Source organism: Orcinus orca, chromosome 4 (assembly GCF_937001465.1).
Source record: "Orcinus orca chromosome 4, mOrcOrc1.1, whole genome shotgun sequence".
Lineage (NCBI taxonomy): Eukaryota > Metazoa > Chordata > Mammalia > Artiodactyla > Delphinidae > Orcinus > Orcinus orca.
Window position 1 is genome coordinate 28,826,956 of NC_064562.1, and position 19,545 is coordinate 28,846,500.

The following is a 19,545-nucleotide window of genomic DNA, read 5'->3' on the forward strand; positions in this document are numbered from 1 at the left end:
GCATTTTGAATAGTGCAGAGGTTGGAGAGACTGAATGGTTTTTGTAAAATTTCCAAGAATTCTTGGGGGAAAGAAGATATACTCTCTTTATGGACCCAACATTTTATATGGGTATATTTAGTCAATCTTATCATATAAATACTACCATGTAAATCTTTTAAAAAAAGTAATACATGCTCATTGTAAGTCTTGTTCTAAAGCTCTTTGGTTAACTTGGAAAATATCTTTATGTGTGTGTCTCCTTGAGCCTTTGGGCTCATGTGACTGTAATTAAGTTGAATTACAGACTTCTGTTGTCTTTGCTTTATTTCCTGATTTCTGAACAGGGGAACATCTATTCAGGTCTGATGTTACCATCAGCCCCCCAGGTTTGATGTTTCTGGGGGCTCTTAGTTCCCTGCCACCCCCCACTGTCAGTGTGTTGCTGTTGGTCTCCCACTTTTGGAGCAAATTCTGGAGAGAAGGGGAGTGTCCTCTCTCAGAGGTCTCCACCCTGATTCTGGGGTTCTGAAGGCATTTATTCAGTGAAAAGTTGAAATGAGATAGGCTCTTCTTTTGTCTATTTCCCTGATTCCTGGCCAAGCCGACTATTGGGGATTATAAGCAATTTGTTCCTTGTTTATTAGGTATGAATTCCGTGAGGGTAGGAGCCTCATGTTAGTTCCTACAATGCTTTATATGTGGTGGGCATTCACCAAATTTGTACTGGATTAAATGAAATTGAATTGTTGCCTAGCAGTGACGGGACTGGGATTAGATTCAATCAGGCGATGGTTAGTGAACCGTCCTTTTCTTCCGCACACATGGCAGCACTGTGAGCTCCAGTATTTGTATTCTGCTGAAAGAAAATAAACTTAACGCATTTTGGAGCATGTGGGTATTGCAGATGGGTTTCTGATGGGGTTTGTACAGAATTCCTATTGCAGACCTTCATATATAGCAGTTTCACCACTGATTGCATAGGTTCCATGTAGAGTTTTTTGTCTTCTTTCCTGGTATCAGTCTTTGCTATCTTTTATTCCTCGTGTTGGAAAAGCAGTCAGGTAACATTGTGACAATAGGCAATACTTCCATCAACTGCAGAATGGAGCCTGGCCTTGCGTTTGATCTGTGGACATGTAAATCAAGAGCCTTCACTTAATTGTTACATGAATTCATCAGGTTTGATTGCACGTAACAGAAAATCTCAAAATAAGATGACTTCAACAGTGTAGGAGTTTAATTTCTTCTCTTTGTTAGGAAGTCTACAGGGGATCCGGTCATTGTCGGTATGCTGCTTGGGGTCAGACACTGCCCACTCTTGTGCGCGGTTTACCTTCCTGGTCACCTTAGGTCCAAGATGCCGGCCCCCATTTATTATGTAGCATTGTCTGTTGTGGTAGGAATGCTTTTCAGAGGAAGTGCACACTACTTTTGGTCATATATCATTGGCCTGAGTGGAGTTGTATGGTTATACCGAGCTGCAAGGAGGCTGGGAAGTGCTGAGGCAAGGAAATGTCTGGAAACAGAAGAGAGCAATCCGTGTGCTGTTCTAATACTTGGGGAATCTCTTAGGAAGAATGAAGGGGAGAAGAGCTGGGTGGGTTGATTTCCAACTAGCCGTTACTGCTTTGATTCTCAATGGTTGGGAGGATGTGTGGTTCATTTTCCTTCCCTCAGTTCACTGAAAGGTTACTTTGACTATCTTAGTTGAGAGGTAGCATTTAGGAACACATGTGCCAAGAACACAAAGTGGAAAGATAACCCAGAGAATGGGAGAAAATACTTGCAAATGATATATCCGATAAGGGACTTGTATCCAGAATATATAAAGAGCTCAGAACTCAATAATAAAAAGACAAATAATCCAATTAAAAATGGGCAAAAGTTCTGAATTAGACATTTCCTCAAGAAACTATACAGGTGTGTATAAGCACATCAAAGGACACCTGCCATCATTAGCTATTAGGGAAATACACATCTAAACCACAATGAGGTATTACCCACTAGGATGACTGTAATTGAAAAGCCAGGTAATAACAAGTCTTGGTGAGAATGTGGACAAATTGGAACTCTTACATACTGATGGTGGGAATTTGAAATGGTGTAGCTGTTTTGAAACACACTTGTCAGTTCTTCAAAAAGTTAAAGTTACATGACCTAGAAAATTCTGCTCCTAGTGATGTGAACAAGAGAAATGAAAACCCATGTCTGCCTAAAGACTTGCCCAGGACTGTTCATAGAAGTATTATTCATAAGAGCCCAAAAGTAGAAACAACACAAATATCCATCAGCTGATGAATAGATAGATAAATGTCCATGGCCATATGGTGAAGTATGATTGGACAGTAAACATAAATGAAGAGCTAATACATGCTGTGTTTCATTTTGAGGCAAATTACTCTCAGAGCCTGAGATTGTCTTTGCCAGTATTTTATTTAACACAGGTTCACTGTGGGAATTATAATAATTTCACAAGCCAGTAGCATATAGGATGAATAATGTCTCAATGTATACTGTCTCTAATAGCATATGTAACGTCTCTTAATAAGCTGATAAAGAAATAACATACTCTAAACCAATACTAGATTAATTACACTGTTGTTCCAGGCAAGGGAAGATGAAGGGGATAAATTTAGTTGAGGTGTACCTTTCTACCAGTTGGCTCTTGGGAGGAGACAGCATGACCCATTGAGAGCAAAAGTGGAAAGTCCCCGGTTGCTAGGGAACGAAGGGGCCAGTGTGGATGGGCAAGATCTTCTTTGTGGGGCTGCTGCATGGCTTTCGCCGCTGCTGGTAAGAGTCACCTTCACCACAGCAGGAGCTAACGCCCCACGGTCTTCAGAGAGCTGTTTAGATCAACAGAGGGTAGCCTTGCCCAGACCGAACACGCTCGAGTAGACCTTACAAACTGTATTCAGAGTCGAAATCCCCCCTGTCCACCGTTGCTTCTTCACGTGTTCTTATTGCTAAGGCTCCAGCAGCGCCCTTCACTAGCTGAGTTACGGAGTGCTGTCGGCAACCTCAGATGTGGCTGATGACCTCCTGACTCACAATTTCACTTTTATAGAAAAACAATAACTTTGCTCTTGAAAACAACTTCACGCTTTTTATTTTTATAAAATGATTTTTTCTTACAAAAACTGAAATTTATCAAAATCTTTTCAAAGATGTTTTACAGCAAGACGTAGTTATTTCATGTTGAACATGGCTGCATTTGAAAACATAGGATATGACTGTCAGTGGCTAAGGCCCGGAGACGTCCAGTCTGGTAAAAAGTGAATAAAGCAAAAAACAAAACAAAGCAGGGAATGATAAGGAGGGCTTGGTGGCATTCAGAGAAGATTCCAAGGCAGCTGGGTGCAGAGTCCTTCTGGTACCCCAAAATTGCGTTCACCTGTCGGAGGGTGTCAAGCCAATAGTCAGGAGAAGGAAGGACTTACTACCTGCAGCAAGTAAGGAGAACAGCAGGGATCTCTCCCAAAGCAGTGTCTCTCCCAACTTCACTTTTAAAAACAACTTTATTTTTGTCATAAACAAGAAGATTTGAAATTACATCAAACCACTACAACATGCTACAAGGTGGATGAACCTTGAAAGCAGTTTGCTGAGTGAAACCAGCCAGTCACAAAAGACTACATATCGTATGATTCCATTTATATGAAACATCCAGAATGTTCTACACAGGCAAATCTGTGTAGACAGAAAGTAGATTAGTGGTTCCCCAGGGCTGAGGGTTTGGAGGAAAATAAAGAATAAGGGCTAATGGGTATGGGTTTTTTGTTTTTTTTTTTTTTTTTAGGGTGTGATGAAAATGTTCTAAAATTGATTTTGGAGATGGTTGTACAGCTCTGTGACTATGTTAAAAGCTGTTGAACTGTACACTCTAGGTAAATTTTATGGTGAATTATATCTCAATAAAGCCTACAAAAAAGGAACACTGCTGCAGGTAAAGGAATACTTACCGTAACTAAAATCAGGCTTTTAAATGACTATAAACATTCACTACTTCACGCCAGTCACACTTCAAATACCATGAGCTGTGAAATGGTCACGTCACTGGTTTTAGGTTGGAGAAGAGCATTTTGTGTAGTTACTTTCCCCATGGCAAGCTGTAGTTTGTCAGGAGGTGCAGCGTTCCTCCCTGAAGGGTGAAATATCCCCGGATCCAACAATTTTGTTATATAACTTGCTTTTCCATTTCACTGGCAAGCCTGCCACATGCTGCATTGTGCTGTGACCCTCACACACTTGCTTGGTAAATAATTACCATTCTGTGACGTCCTCCCACACATCACAGCCAGGCGCCACTTAAAGAAAATGCTTCCCATGTTGCTTTCATTAATTTGACATTTCAAATATTATATTTGGTTTGATGTTGCCTAGGTCCTAGTATATTGCACTTGGAAGGATGTTGGCAAGATACTTATTTTTATAATTCACCCATTTGTATTTTCATGATGATGATGGGAAGATGAAATCACCTACGTATCTGAAGCAGTATGCATTTTAGCCTGCATTTATACCAGAGACTTTATTTAGCAACTGTGTGCCTGGTAATGTACTCTTTATCACTTTAAAAGAGTGAATTAAGAGCATACTGCTTCCAGAAGCCCATGCAGTTGGACTAAATAATAATGAGAATGTTTCTGTAGCACATTAGCTGGAGTAATATTTGTAAGTATTTTATAGTGCATGCCATTCAGGCAACTAAACAGCCATTGACTGTGTTTGACGCTGAGGATGGGAGAGTAAACCAGAGACTAAAAGGAAGGCCTGACCTTAAGGGAACTCACAGACTGGGAGTGTTTGCAAACAAAGAACAGTTTAGAGGTCTGTCTAAGGTGCTTAGGGAGCTGAGAAGCAACAGGGAATAGGGCTGGCTGGAGAAGGTTATACTAGAAAAATTGATTGTTAAATTTAATCTTGAAGATTTGGTCACAGTTTGGAAACTCGGAGGAAAAAAGGCCCAAAGCACAAGGAATCATAGAAATCTTGGGAAAACATGTTAAGGTAATCTTTGAAGTCTGAGGTTCTCAACAGTGAGTGATTTTGTGTCTGGGGACATTTTGACTGTCACAGTTGGGATGGGGAGGGCAGCAGGGGTGCAGGCTGTTGCTACTACTGTCTAGTGGATGGAGGCCAGCAGTGCTGCTAAATGTCCAGCCCAGGACAGCCCTCCCCAGGAAAGCACCATCTGCTCCAACCTGTCAGTAGGGTTGCTCTTGAGAAGCCCTGTTTGAAAGCATTTGAAAAGACAACTCCAAGAGTTTGTGGAATTGAATGGAATTGTACTGTTTTCTTTTTCGTGTTTACAGGAATATTTATGGGTGTATATTTCAGTTAAAAAAGTGTAATAGCATAATTTGTTGTAGTGCAGGGGATGAATAAAGCCACAATGCAAAGGGCTCTCTCTGTCTGGCGTTATCCTTTCGGGCGTGGTGCATTATTCAGGAGTTCTGCTCAGATTCCAGGGTAGAGAGAAGAGAAAAGGAAGTCATTTTAAAAGAATTTAGGTGGAATTGGTAGAAAACGGAGTGCGCAGAATTAGAAATAGCATTTCTTGTATGTAGCCTTCTGTGTTTTTCATAGAATGTAAGATTTTTACCCTAAGAATGGTATTGTTGATAGTGGCACACTGAAAGCCACATTTTATATTGGTTCCAATATTTAAATGGAAATCTGAATTGACATTCATATGAATTTATTCATGAAAATGCATGCTGAAGGACATTGGAGTGTGGGTCATCAAAAAGTTTTTAGCTTTTGTAAATAAAGTCATAGGGCTTCCCTGGTGGCGCAGTGGTTGGGAGTCCGCCTGCCGATGCAGGGACGCGGGTTCGTGCCCCGGTCCGGGAAGATCCCACATGCCGCGGAGTGGCTGGGCCCGTAAGCCATGGCCGCTGAGCCTGCGCATCCGGAGCCTGTGCTCCGCAACGGGAGAGGCCACAACAGTGAGAGGCCCGCGTACTGCAAAAAAACAAAAACAAACAAAAAAGTCATAATGAACAATTGTATACAAGGGTTTGTGTGGACACACGTTTTCATTTCTCTTGGATAAATACCTCTGAGTGGGATTGCTGGGTGTTTGGGGTGTGTGTGTGTGTGTGTGTGTGTGTGTGTGTGTGTGTTTGTGTGTGTGAGAGAGAGAGAGAGAGAGAGAGACCTTTAAGAAAATTGACAATTGTCCAAAGTAGTTCAGTGATGTATGAGAGTTCCAGCTGCTCCACCCTGTAACCAACCTTCGATGATGTTAGTGTTTTTCATTTAAGCTGATCATGACTAGTGAAGTTGATTGAGTGCCGTTCCATATGCTTTCTGGCCAATTATATTTCTAACATTGTGAACTGTCTATTAAAGTCTTTTGCTCATTTAAAATATGTTGTTGGTCTTTTTGTTATTGAATTGTAGGAATTAAGTTTTCTGGATACTAATCCTTCATCAGCTGTATTAATTATGAATATGTTAATTGTGAGTATTTTCTCTGATCTGTGGTTTGCCTATTCATTTTCTTAACAGTGCTTTGATGAGAAGAACTTTCTAATTTTGATTAAGTTGAATTTATTAGTTTAAAAAAGTTTTATTGGTAGAACTCTTTGTTCTGAGAAATCTTTACCTATCCTAAGGTTGCAAAAAACATTTCCCATGTTTCCTCCCTCCCACCCTCCCGGAGGGCTCCTTGGTTGTGGCATGCATGTGGGATCTAGTTCCCTGGCCAAGGATCGAACCCAGGGCCCCCTGCATTGGGAGCACAGAGTCTTAACCACTGTGCCACCAAGGAAGTCCCCGCATGTTTTCTCTTTAAAAGCTTTATAATGGGTCTATGACTTGTGAAGATTTTTGGGTAGTGTGTGGTATGATTTGTCGAGATTGTGTGTTATTTATCTTTTCCTATACAGATAACCAGTATTTCTAGCACCATTTGTTGAAAAGGTCTTTCCTGTCATTGGATTGTTTTGGCACCTTTGTCATAAAAACACTTGTCTGTGTATTTGCAGGTCTAATTCTAGCTTATTCTGTTCCATTGGTTTATTTGTCCTTTTGCCAGTTCCACACTATCATTAATACTGTAGCTTTATAGTAGATCTTGAAGCCAGGTGGTATGATTCCTCTGGTTTTTTTCAAAATTGTTTTGGCCATTCTAGATCCTTTGCATTTCCATATAAATTTTACAGTCAGTTTATTTGTATTATTTTAAGTATTCTGGATACTAATCCTTCATCAGGATCCTTCATCAAAAAACCTGCAGGCCAGTATTTTCAATCTGGAGTTTTAATAATTCATGAGTCTGAGCTTCTATGTATTTAGTCTTGAATTTCAACATTGTTTTATAGTTTTCAATGTAGGGTCATGGATAACTTTTGTTAAATTTCCCTAAGTATTTTATGTTTCTGGGTGCTATTTTAAAATGTATTATGTTTTTCATTTCATTTTCCAATATACTGTTAGTATATAAAAATGCAGTTCGTTTTTGTCCTGCTCTGTTGCTGAGTTGATTTATTGCTTGTAGTTTAAGACTTTTTTTTTTATTGTACACAGTGGTATCCTGTGTGAATAAAGACAGCTTGCTTGCTTTCTTTCCAAGCTGAATGCCTTTTATTTCTTTTACTTGTCTTTTTGTACTGCCAAGACCTTGAATAATAATATGTTGAATGGAAGTGGTGATATTGGGCATCTTGCCTTATTCTCCATCTTAAGGGGAAAAGCATTTATTATTCACTGTAAAGTATGATGTTAGCTGAAGATTGTAGGTGCCTTTTATATTGAGGAAGTTTTTGTCGCTTCCTAGTTTTAATCCTAAGTAGATGTTGACTTTTGAAAAAAAAAGACTTGTCAGCATCTATTGAAATGCTCATTAAATATTTTTCTCAAATCTGTTAATGGGTGAATTGCATTGAATTTTCTAAGTTAAACTAATCTTGCTTTTCTGAGATGAACTCTACTTGGTAGTGATGTATTAACTTCATTGGGTATTGCTGTATTTTTTTGCTAATATTTGGTTGAGGGTATTTGTATTTGTGTTTGTGACAGATATTGTATGTTATGCTCTTTTTTTGTAATGTCTTTGTCTGATTTTGATATCAGGGTTATGGTGGCTTCAGAGAGTTGAGAAGTTTTCCATCTGGCTCTGTTATTTCCAAGTGTCTGTGTGGTTTCTTCCTTAAGTGTTTGGGAGAATTTACCTGTGAAGCCATCTTGGTCTAGTGGGGTTTTTTTGTGGGAAGTTTAAAAATTACAGATTCGATTTATTTAGTATGTAAAGTGATATCCAGATTTCCTAGTTTTGTGTGTTAGTTTTGATAACTTGGTTTTCAAGGAATTTGTTTATTTCCTCTAAGCTTTTGACTTTATTGGAATAAATTTCTTCATAATACCTCTTATTTTCAAAGAGGATCTGTAGTGGTATCTCTTTTTTAATGCTTGGTACTGAAGTTTTTCATTTTTTTCTCAATAAGTCTTGCCTAGAACTTTATCAGTTTTACTAATTTTTTCAGATGACCCATATTGTCCATATTATATTTCATTGTTTTTTGCTTTTATTTTTATTTCCTTTGGATTTTGGTTTTCTTTTAAACATTTCTTAAGATGGAAGCATTGATTTTCCATTTTATTTTGAATGTAGACATATAACTCTATAGATTTCCTTCTAAAACGGCTTAGCTTATATCCCACAAATTTTGATGTGTAGTGTTTTCATTGTAATTCAGCTCCAGAAAATTAAAAAAAAATTTATGTGATTAGGACATAGGTGTTGAATTTTTACTCAGGTGTTATCTAGAAAGAGGATTTATTTATTGATTTATTGATTGATTGATTGATTGGCTGCATTGGGTTTTCGTTGCTGCGCGTTCGTTTTTCTCTAGTTGCGGCGAGCGGGGGCTACTCTTCGTTGCCGTTCAGGGACCTCTCATTGCGGTGGCTTCTCTTGTTGCGGACCGCAGGCTGTAGGCACGGGCTTCAGTAGGGAAGCCCAATTTGCAATCTTTAAAACATCTTTCTAGGGACTCACCTGGTGACACAGTGGTTAAGAATCCTACCGCGAATGCAGAGGACACGGGTTCGAGCCCTGGTCCGGCAAGATCCCACATGCCAAGGAGCAACTAAGCCCATGCGCCGCAACTACTGAGTCTGTGCTCTAGAGCCCGCGAGCCACAACTACTGAAGCTGCGCGCCTACAGCCCGCGGTCCACAACAAGAGAAGCCACCGCAACGAGAGGCCCGTGCACGGCAACGAAGAGTAGCCCCCACTCGCCGCAACTAGAGAAAAATCAACGCACAGTGACGAAAACCCAATGCAGCCAAAAATAAATAAAATAAAATAAATTTACATTTAAAAAATTCCACATGGATGGGGATTTTCTATGTGCAATATTATTATTGTTTTTCTACTTTAATTGTCTTTCGGTTGGATAACATACTGTGTATTTTATCAATGAGTTGAAGTTTACTAGACTTGTTTCATTGTCCCAAATGTGGTCTATTTAGTAAATGACCCATGTGTACATGAGACCAATGATTTTTCTGCTGTTGTAGTGTTCTTGAAATGTCGGTTAGATCAAGCTGGTTTTTGTTGCTCAGATCTTCTGTATTGTTTTGATTTTTGGTATTGTTCTATCAGTGACTAAACTAGGGATGTTAAAATCTCTCACTTTGATGAAGATGTGCCTGTTTTCCTTTTATTTTGTAATTTTTGTTTCCTATATTGATTATTTGAGATCTTTTTTTTTTTTGTTTCTGTACGTTTATGATTATGTCTTCTTGAAGTGACCCTTTTATCATTATGAAATGTCTCTCTGTTTCTGGTAATAATTTTTATCTTGAAATCTACCTTGTGATATTAATATAGCCACGTTAGCTTTCTTATGCTCAGTGTTTACTTGGCATTTTGTTTTTTACTTTTTATTTTATATTGAAGTATTAGTTGATTAACAGTGCTGTGTTAGTTTCAGGTGTACATATTTTTTTCCCATCCGTTTTCTTTTAACTCTTTGTGTCTTTATGTTTCAACTTTGCTTTTCATAAACAGCATATAATTGAGTCCTGCTCTTAAAAATTCCAGTGTATTAGCCTTTGCATTTTAATCAGGGTTTTAGTTAATGTGTATATAGTATAGTTGTGGATATGTATGGGTTTAAGCCCACCATCTTGGTTTTGTTTTCTATTTGTTCTGTTTGCTCTTTGTTCCTCTGTTCCTCCTTTGTGGCCTTCTTTTGAATGAATTGAGTCTTTTTTATTGTTCTATTTTATCTCCTCTATGATTTATCTCCTCTGTATGATTTTTAGTTATGCCTCTTTGTATGTGCATTTTTTAGTAGTTGTCCTACAGAGTATAAGGTGCATTTTTAAATTACCATATTTTTACCTTTCCATAAACAATATAAACTTATAACAGTAGACTTCCAATTACCACCCTTTTGCCCTCTGTGCCCTTGTTTTATAGACTTTAATTCTACATATACTCTGAGTCCAACAATACGTTACTAGTTTTACTTTATGAAATTAATAATCAGTACTCTTTTAAAAAATTTAATGTTTTATTTACGTATATATGGGTGTGTGTGTGTGTGTGTGTGGTTTCATCTTTTATTTTTAAAATATTTATTTATTTTGGCTGTTCCTGGTCTTAGTTGCGGCATGCAGTATGTTTTTTCTTTAGTTGCAGCGTGTGGGCTCTTAGTTGCGGCCTGTGGACTCTTAGCTGTGGCATACATGCGGGATCTAGTTCCCAGACCAGGGATCGAACCTGGGCTGCCTGCATTGAGAATGCAGAGTCTTACCCACTGGACCACCAGGGCAGTCCCTCATGTCTTAATATCAAATATTTATCCATTCTAATTTTCTTCATTCTTTTCTGCAGAACTAAGTTTCTATCTTGTGCTATTTCCCTTAAGTTCCTTAGGCTAATTTAATTTGAGCATTTCTTGTAATGCAGATCTGCTAGGGAATTCTTTCATGTTTTGTCTACCTGAAAATGTCTTTCTTTTACCTTCATTTTTGATGGATGTAGGACTCTGGATTGATAGTTTTTTTCTTCCCCCAGCATTTCTAAGAAGTCATTTCTGTTTTCTTAAGGGTCCACTTTTTTTTTCTCATGACAGGTCATCTATCTTTCTTACTGTTCTCTTGTATGTCATCTCTTTCTTTTGCTGCTTTCAAGATTTTCTTTTCATGAGGTGCCTAAATGGGGTTTTCTTTGTTTTACCTTGCTTGGGGTTCATGGAAGTTCTTGGATGTGGGAGTTGATAATTCTTCTCAGTTTCAGAAAATTTTAGCCATTATCTCCTCATATGCTTCGTTTGCCCCCTTTTCTCTTTCTTCACGTTCTGGAACTCTAAATGCATTATGTTAGATCGTTTGATACTGGTTTCAGTTATACCTGCAGGATTTTAATTTACAGAGGTGGCTGAGTGATGTCATGTAGAGACTAATGCCACTGGAAGAGAATTTTATTCCTTACACTTTCCAAGAGAAGAGGGCACACCATGCCACACAGGGCCATGTGGGGATACACCAGGTTTTGGTCAGGAGTCAGGAAGGAGTGAGGGGAAATCCTAGACTAGAGCTTTTACTGGGGTTTCTGTAAGGCAGAGAAGGGGAGAAAGCATAGGATTAGCTACTCTGAGTAATACTGGTGAGCTCTAGGCTGTAGGCGTGGTTTTCAGTTGTCTGGTATCTGGCCTGGGGGTGATTTTAGGGCAGGGGAAATATTGGCTGGACGTGTGAGTTAGATAAAGGGGGCAGTTGGGGATATAGACTTGGGTTTGGTTGCTTTGCATGTGGAAGTTGTGTTCCTGAACTCTTCATCACTTATTTTATTTTTCATTTCTTGCATATCCATTTGTGTCTTTTTAATAGTTTCCATCTCTTTGCTGAAATTCCCATCAGTTTATGTGTGTCGGCCGCCTTTTGCCATGGATCCTTTAACATATTTACTGTTGTTTTTAGGTTTCAGTTCCCCTCCCCCTGCCCCTCCCCCAGCCATACCTGGGCTATTTCTGGGTCTGGTTCTCTTGACTACTTCCTCTCTTGATGTTGGGTTACATTTCTTTGCTTCTTTGCATGCCTTGTAATTTTCTGGTTGAATACCAGGGATCGTAAGAGAGCAGTAGAGACTAAGGTAAGTAATATTCATATCTGGTAAAGGACATGCCCATTTTCCCATCAGGCTAGCTAATGCGTAGGGCTGTCAGGTCAGTTGGCAGTTGAGCTGAGATTGGGCATTGTTGTTACTTTAGTTAGATTCTGTTAGTCACGGGCTTCCTGTGATTTGAGGATGCTCTCTGAACCCTCTCCGGAAGCTCTCCCGTCCTGCCCCTCAGTCTTAGCGGACACATCTCTTTCAGCTCTGCTCTCAGACTGCCCCTGAGCACCTGGGGAAACACTGCGGGAAGGAGTGAGGGTGGGTTCACATTCTCTTCGTGTCTGTGTCTTCTAAGGATTTAAACCATCCCACCAGCTCATACTCTACCTTTAAAACTTTGTTAAAATCCTGCTTTCCTCATCTCTGATGGCTGCCTCTTTGTCCTGCTGCTTCACAAAGGATGAAAACAGCTGTATGTGCGCACGTGCCTTCTCTCCAAGAAAGGACTTGTTACTTCCTGCATTTTAGTTAACTAGGGATTTTTGCATTTTCAGTTCTCATATGGTTCTTCACTTTACTTTACTTTACCTACTTGCTGCGCCGTGCGGCATGTGGGATCTTAGTTCCCCGACCAGGGATGCAACCCACATCCCTGCATTGGAAGCATGGAGTCTTAACCACTGGACCACCAGGGAAGTCCCATCAGATGGTTATTTAAAATAAAGCAAAACAAAACTGTGATTTTATAGGTTCTCCATCTTGTTCATGTTCTTAAGGTGAGAATGATGTTGTCTTAACAACTTCTACGCAGCTGTTCTCTAACGATGAATGGGTTGAATTCACTTTTACTGGAGAAAACAATCCTCCTTGTGACTCTATCATTGCTTACTTGCTCTATTTGAAGCAGCTTCTTAGTGGACAGAAGAAAGAAGTTGTTATGAAGTCTTCCCCCTTAGTAAGATCAGGTAACATGCTTTAATTATCTCAAGAAAAAATGTATGTGTTTAAAAAATTTTCCAGCAGCCCTTATGAGAAGCTAATTATGACTGCAACATTTCTAAAACTTTTAAAAGTGTTTTGCTTGGCTTTGGCACTTTCCCCTTAGAGTATAATTTAGCGCAGGACTTGTAATGTGCTGGGTTATTTTTTTTTCCCCTCTTCCTTTTCAACATTCCTCTTAGAAAAGCATTAGAATATTCCCGATTTGTTACCATCATAAATTTTGGTAGCTGCTTCTTAGTTTTTTCTCTTAATTTCTCCATTTACAATAATATCAATTGACATCTCATAAATGTCTTGTGAATGTTTCTCTCTGCTCTTGTTGTATATTTTCTTAATATACGGGCTCATTGATCTGCCATGTAGAATCTAAGGAAAATGCATGTCTTCCACATGCTTTGAGAGCACTATAAAAAAATGCAGTTGAAAGAGAATTAATAGATATGGGGTCAAACATAGAATACAGATAGATACTAGTTTCCTAAAACTGTTTCTCATGCATCTGCCTTGGGTAGTGTCTGATGTGTAATAGTCCATACTGTTTTGTTTTTTTTTTTTTGCGGTACGCGGGCCTCTCACTGTTGTGGCCTTTACTGTTGCGGAGCACAGGCTCCGGATGCGCAGGCTCAGCGGCCATGGCTCATGGGCCCAGCCGCTCTGCGGCATGTGGGATCTTCCCGGACCGGGGCACGAACCCGTGTCCCCTGCATCGGCAGTCGGACTCTCAACCACTGCGCCTCTGGGGAAGCCCGTCCACACTGTTTTGAATGAATGAATGAAACGAGATTGAGGTGCTGATTTAAGAATAAGAACCTGTTTAACCTGTTACTTCAGATTTCAGTTCTCAACCTTGTGCTCTACAGATAATAATTTTGGTTTTAAGTAAGGACAGACTATCCCGGCCAGGTGCTCTCTTTTGTTGGTCCACTTTTCCTTCGTGAAGGTTATCCCATTGCCTTTGTATGCCAGGAATCCTCTTTGCCTTGCTATGCACGCAGGATTATCCAGAGCTTAGCACAGTGTGTGATACACAGCCTGTACCCGATGTACCGGGTATGTACCGAGATGATTATTTGATGAAGGAAGAAGAGGAGGCGCCGTCCTCAGCTGGACCCGTGTAATGCATTGCAGCAGTATCTGCTCCAAGAACCCCAAATTAGAACGTTCTCAATCCTGGTTCTAGCTTCTGGGGAGTTGCTAATGTTTTTCCCTTAGCTACTCCGTGAAACGAAAGAGATAATTGCTATTTCTTTCTTTATGTAAATGTGAATAATCCAGCACATGGTTGTAAAATTTTCTGTTCTTCACTAGCCTCGTGGTCACCATGTTGTTCTACACGTCCATTAAATCTTATTAATAAAACATGTCTTTGTTTCAAAAACTAGAGAATTTTTATGGTTTAAGGATGAGATGCTATTAATACTGTAGTTTAAAATGTGTTCTTAAGTCTCAGTTTGGCTTACTGATTTCCTAGCAGTTGATTATTAAAAAAGGGGAAGAAACTTGAGCAATTTAAAATGGTTGAAACGTGTTTTAGTGCGCGATGTTTTATTTAGAGGTAGAGGCTTATAGAGGATGGCTGTGGGCAGCGTGTGTGTTAGGATGGGGCCCAGCTTTCTGTAATACTGGTGACTGATCCCTTTAAGTAACATGTGGCAAGTGTGAAGTGTTCCGAGGGATCACTACAGTGTGATGAATTAATTCTGCAAACTGGAATTGTTGTGAGTTACCGTGTTATTATTTGTCAAAATGGGAACAGAAATAGAATTCTTTCCTTGTAGGTGATAGATTTCTACTGAATCTCTTACCTTGCAGCAGGTTGGTTGGTTTGTTCTCCGCCGTATCCCTCAAAGGGCTAGGGGGCTCAAGTCTGAGGCATCACGCCTCGGAGGCAAGGAGTAGAATAATGCTTTAGTTTTTATGCCACATTGGATTTCTATCCAGTTGTAATATGGCTGTTTCATCTGAAGCGTGACGATTGCTTTTGTCCTTACTTTACTATCTGTAATTCTAGTTCATGAGTCTTCATCATTCAACACTTTTGTCTTCCAAGTTATCAGAACCAGTCATTATTTCTCTTTTCTGCTGCTCTATGTACAACTTAGTTAAGAGTATCCAACCAGGGACTTCCCTGGTGGTCCAGTGGTAAAGAATCCGCCTTCCAATGCAGGGGATGTGGGTTCGATCCCTGGTTGGGGAACTAAGATCTTATATACTGTGGGGCAGCTAAGCCAGCACGCCACAACTATTGAGCTCGCGTGCCTCAACTAGGGAGAGAAAACCCACACGCCACAACTAGAGAGAGAAAACCTGCATGCCGCAACTAGAGAGAAACCCGTGTGCCTCAATGAAGATTCTGCGTGCCACAACTAAGACCTGACACAGCCAAAAAAAAAAAAGGAAAATAAATAAATGAAATAAATGAATATTGAAAAGAAAAGAATATCCAACCGTATACTGGTAGTAACTATTATCTCCCCTCGAGTATGAATGGAGAACCTTAGGGGGAAAACAAAAAGAAACTAGAAAGCACAAAATTTCATCAGGTTCGGTGTCTGATTTTGAGTATTATAAGTATAGGAAGTCCTTATTTGCTACAGTTGTTTTTGGCTCTCAACGAATCCCTTAACTAGTTATTGATGTTATATTGTAAATGATCTGTCTTTTATTCTTTATTCTTGGAGTGACAGCTTTCTTACTCATTATTTTGTTGCCCATAGTACGTAGTAGCACCTCATGACTATTTCCCAGGTCCATTCATTTGTTTTTCCTTCATCTTGGTCACTCTGTCTTATCCTCTGAGTCTTCTAACAAACCTTTGCACGCACCCCTGTTCAGTCTGTTTTCCGCCCAGCAGCAGCCAGTGTTCACGTACACCTTTAATCTGATCATGTTAACCCCCTACTCAAAACTTTCAGTGACATTTAGGATAAGCAAGCCCTTAGCATGGCCAAGGAGGCCCTTTGTGGCGGGACCCCGGGCTGCATCTCCAGCTTTCCATCGTGTTGCTGGTCCAGCTGGTTTGTAGGACCCGTGATGAGGCTGATCCCAGCTCCATGAAAGTGCGCTCTTTCCTCCTAGGTGCCTCTTTGGTCTAGGGGACGACTCTGGCCCTGTTGCTCCTGCATGGCTCATTTATCCTTAAAGCCTCAGATTAAATGTCGCTTCCCCAGGGATGCCTAACTTCCAGGGTTAGGCCAGGCTTTCCTTTTCTAGCTCCATAGTACCTTGAAATCCTGAAGTTGCCCAAAGAGACTGGCAGCGGAATTAGCTCACCGACAAGTCTCCTAGACCACAATGATTTAGCATATTTGAAAGTGAAAGTTTTTATATGTGGACACGCATCTCCTGATGTCCTGCTCATTTCCTCTTTTCCTTCTAGGTAGCTGGTTTTACACATTTAAACTTACCTGACTCCCTGGCAGCGCTCTGTGTGCTTGTAACTAATTGGTTATTTGCACTTTGTTTACCTTTTGCTTTCTCTGCTAGATAGTCAGCCCTTTGTGGGCTGTATGCTGAGCCCAGTGCCTAGCAGGTAGTGAGATATTTAATAATTCCCAACCCTCTGGTTCAAGACCTAAAGCACAACAGATGATATTTCAATGGTTGTTGAACTGAATGTTTGTAAACCCCGTGTTTGTATTCCCGTGACAGACTTTGCCATTTTTAACCTGGGGTCCCGTTTTCCTCTGCTGGTTTTGCCATTCCTGGATTAGAAAAGCTGTTAACTTTCTGTTATATATTTGCTGTAGCCTCTTACTGTCCATTTTATACTTTAGTTCACTTAGTTACATATTAAGTGTTTGAATCCATTCCATATACTTTTGGGAGAGGTCTTTAGCTATTTTTTCTCCTTTACAAGAACGGAGCAGTCATGCAGACCTGAGACCCCTGTGTGTAAATATTGTTTTATCACTTAACCGATGTAAAGAAAAACATGCCTGCCATCTGAAGTTTTCCCTCACAATTTTAATTAACTCTCCTGAGCCCAGTGTGGGTTACTAAGAATAAGGGCCAAAATCTTCACGTCCCATTCGAGTTACTTCTTAAAACAGCCTGGTTTTCTGGGCATCTTGCCTCGATTCTTGCTCCAGAAGGATGCTGTGCATAGAAGAGCAAGAGGAGGTGGAATCTTGGTTGTGAGCTCCGTAGTGCCAAGGTGATGGCAAAGCCGGGCCAACGCTGAAATGTTTAGGGTAGACAGTAAAGAGCCGTTTTGCTGCTCAGGAGTGGGGTTGGGGGATTACAAGTGATTTTTTTTCCCCACAAAATTCATAGCCTGGAGAAAATGGTTGAAGACAAGAGACTATCAGTTGCAGCTATAGTTACTTGGTAGTGAACTTGAAGCACATAACTTCTCAGGCTTTGTAACCGTCACGTGGGGAGAAAGCCTAATGCCTGTGGGTGTGAACGTTGGGGGCATCGCATATTTGTATTTGGAATGATGCTTTTGGAGTGCTGCATGCTTTATAGTACTTTATAAAAATTGTAGCGATTATTGAATTGCACTTGATCCTTGCAGCTTGCTTTACTTGTAAGAGATTACCCAATACTTGAAAATGAGATGAAGTACTGTTACACGAGTGTTAACTTTAAAAAGTATATTCAGGGGCTTCCCCGGTGGCACAGTGGTGGAGAGTCCGCCTGCCGATGCAGGGGACACAGGTTCGTGCCCCGGTCCGGGAGGATTCCGCATGCCGCGGAGCGGCTGGGCCCGTGGGCCATGGCCGCTGGGCCTTTGCGTCCGGAGCCTGTGCTCCGCAGCAGGAGACGCCACAGTGGTGGGAGGCCCGCATACCGCAAAAACAAAACAAAACAAAAACAAGTATATTCAGTATCAAAGGAGAATGAATGTTTACTTTCCATTTCAACCATCTATTTTCATTTCCAGTTGTCTATGGTTTGGAGTATTCCACCTTTTCATCCCTTGCCAGAAAGGTTCATTTTTAATACTTTTGATCAAATATACAAAATTTGTTTCATTGGAGAAACCACCATAGTTGAAGAGGAATTATTAATGGCTTTTCTACCTAGGACTCCTTCCCAATATGATGAGTTTTCTGGAAGACTCTCTAAATATCCAAATAAACTGAACTGAGAAAGATTGGCATTTGGCCCTGAGGACCAACCCAGAGCTCTAAGAAAATACAGAGGAAACACCCTAAACAGTTAACAGTGCTATCTTCTTGGAAGTGGAATTGGGATGGAGTGAAAGATGATTTTCTGCTTTCACTCTGCCCATGCCTGGGTAAAGATAACATGTTATCTTTTATAAATAAAATTTAATCATTACTACCGCCCCACACCTATTAGAATGGCTACTTTCAAAAAAAAAAAAAAGAGAGAGAAAATTACAAGTGTTGGTGAAGAAATATATGGAGAAATTGGAACCCTGTGCATTGTTAGTGGGAACGAGCAACATTAAAAAAAAAAAAATTACATTTGACCCCTCTTGTGAGACAAAACTATTTCTCCCTACTCACGGGACACTTCTGTACTCAGAATGGTGTGGGTTTCTCTGCACTAAGCAATTCTCCAATTCTCTGTGGAGACCAAGTGTCCTATGATTGAACTCAGTTTTGACACTAAGTAGAGTTCATGAAGACCCAACGGATCAAGGGCTCAAGACTGCCCCCTACCGCTTCAGATGCCAGTTACAAGTCCAGGTTGTCAACTGTGCTTTTGGTTATAAATCAGGCATTCCCATGACCCTGTCCTTGAGTTTGATAATTTGCTAGAATGCCTCACAGAACTCTGGAAAACAGTTTACTTACTGTTGCTGATTTATTACAAAGGATATTCTAATGGGAACAGACGAAGAGATTCATGAAGAGATGTATAGGGCAAAGTATGGAGGAAGGGGCTTGGAGCTCCCATGTCTTTTCTAGGTGCTCTCCCTCCAGCATCTTCATGGGCTCACCAGCCTGCAAGCTCTCTGAACCCCAGGGATTTTTATGGAGGCTTCATTGTGCAGGAATGATTGATTAAATCGTTGGCCATTGGTGTTTGAAGTCAATTTCCAGCCCTACCCCACTCCTGGGAGGTGTATGGGTGGAGTGGAGCTGAAAGTTCTAATCCTCTAATCACATGGTTGGTTCCCTTGGCAACCGGCCCTCATCCTGAGACTTTCCAGGAGCCCCCCAGTCCCGTCAGCTCATTAATATACAAAATGACACATCATTGCAGAGATTCTAAGGGTTTTAGGAGCTGTGTGCCAGGAAATAGGGTCAGAGACCAGACATATATTTATTATGTCATGCTGGACAACTCCACTTGTGGGTATATACCCAAAAGAATTGGAAGCAGGGTCTCAAGGAGATATTTGTACACCTATGTTGATAGCAGCCTTGTTTACAGTAGCCATGTGGAAACAAGCCACATGTCCGTTGGTGGATGAATGGATAAGCAAAATGTGGTCTGTACATACAATGGAATTCTGTTCAGCCTTAAAAAGGAAAGAAATTTTGACACACGCTATAGTATGG

General features: G+C 40.4%; 1 protein-coding gene across 5 annotated transcripts in view; it reads left to right on the forward strand.

Annotated features, from left to right (window-relative positions):
- Nucleotides 1-19,545, forward strand: part of ARHGAP10 (Rho GTPase activating protein 10) — a 325,463-nt gene that overhangs the window by 143,270 nt on the left and 162,648 nt on the right. The window lies entirely within an intron of this gene.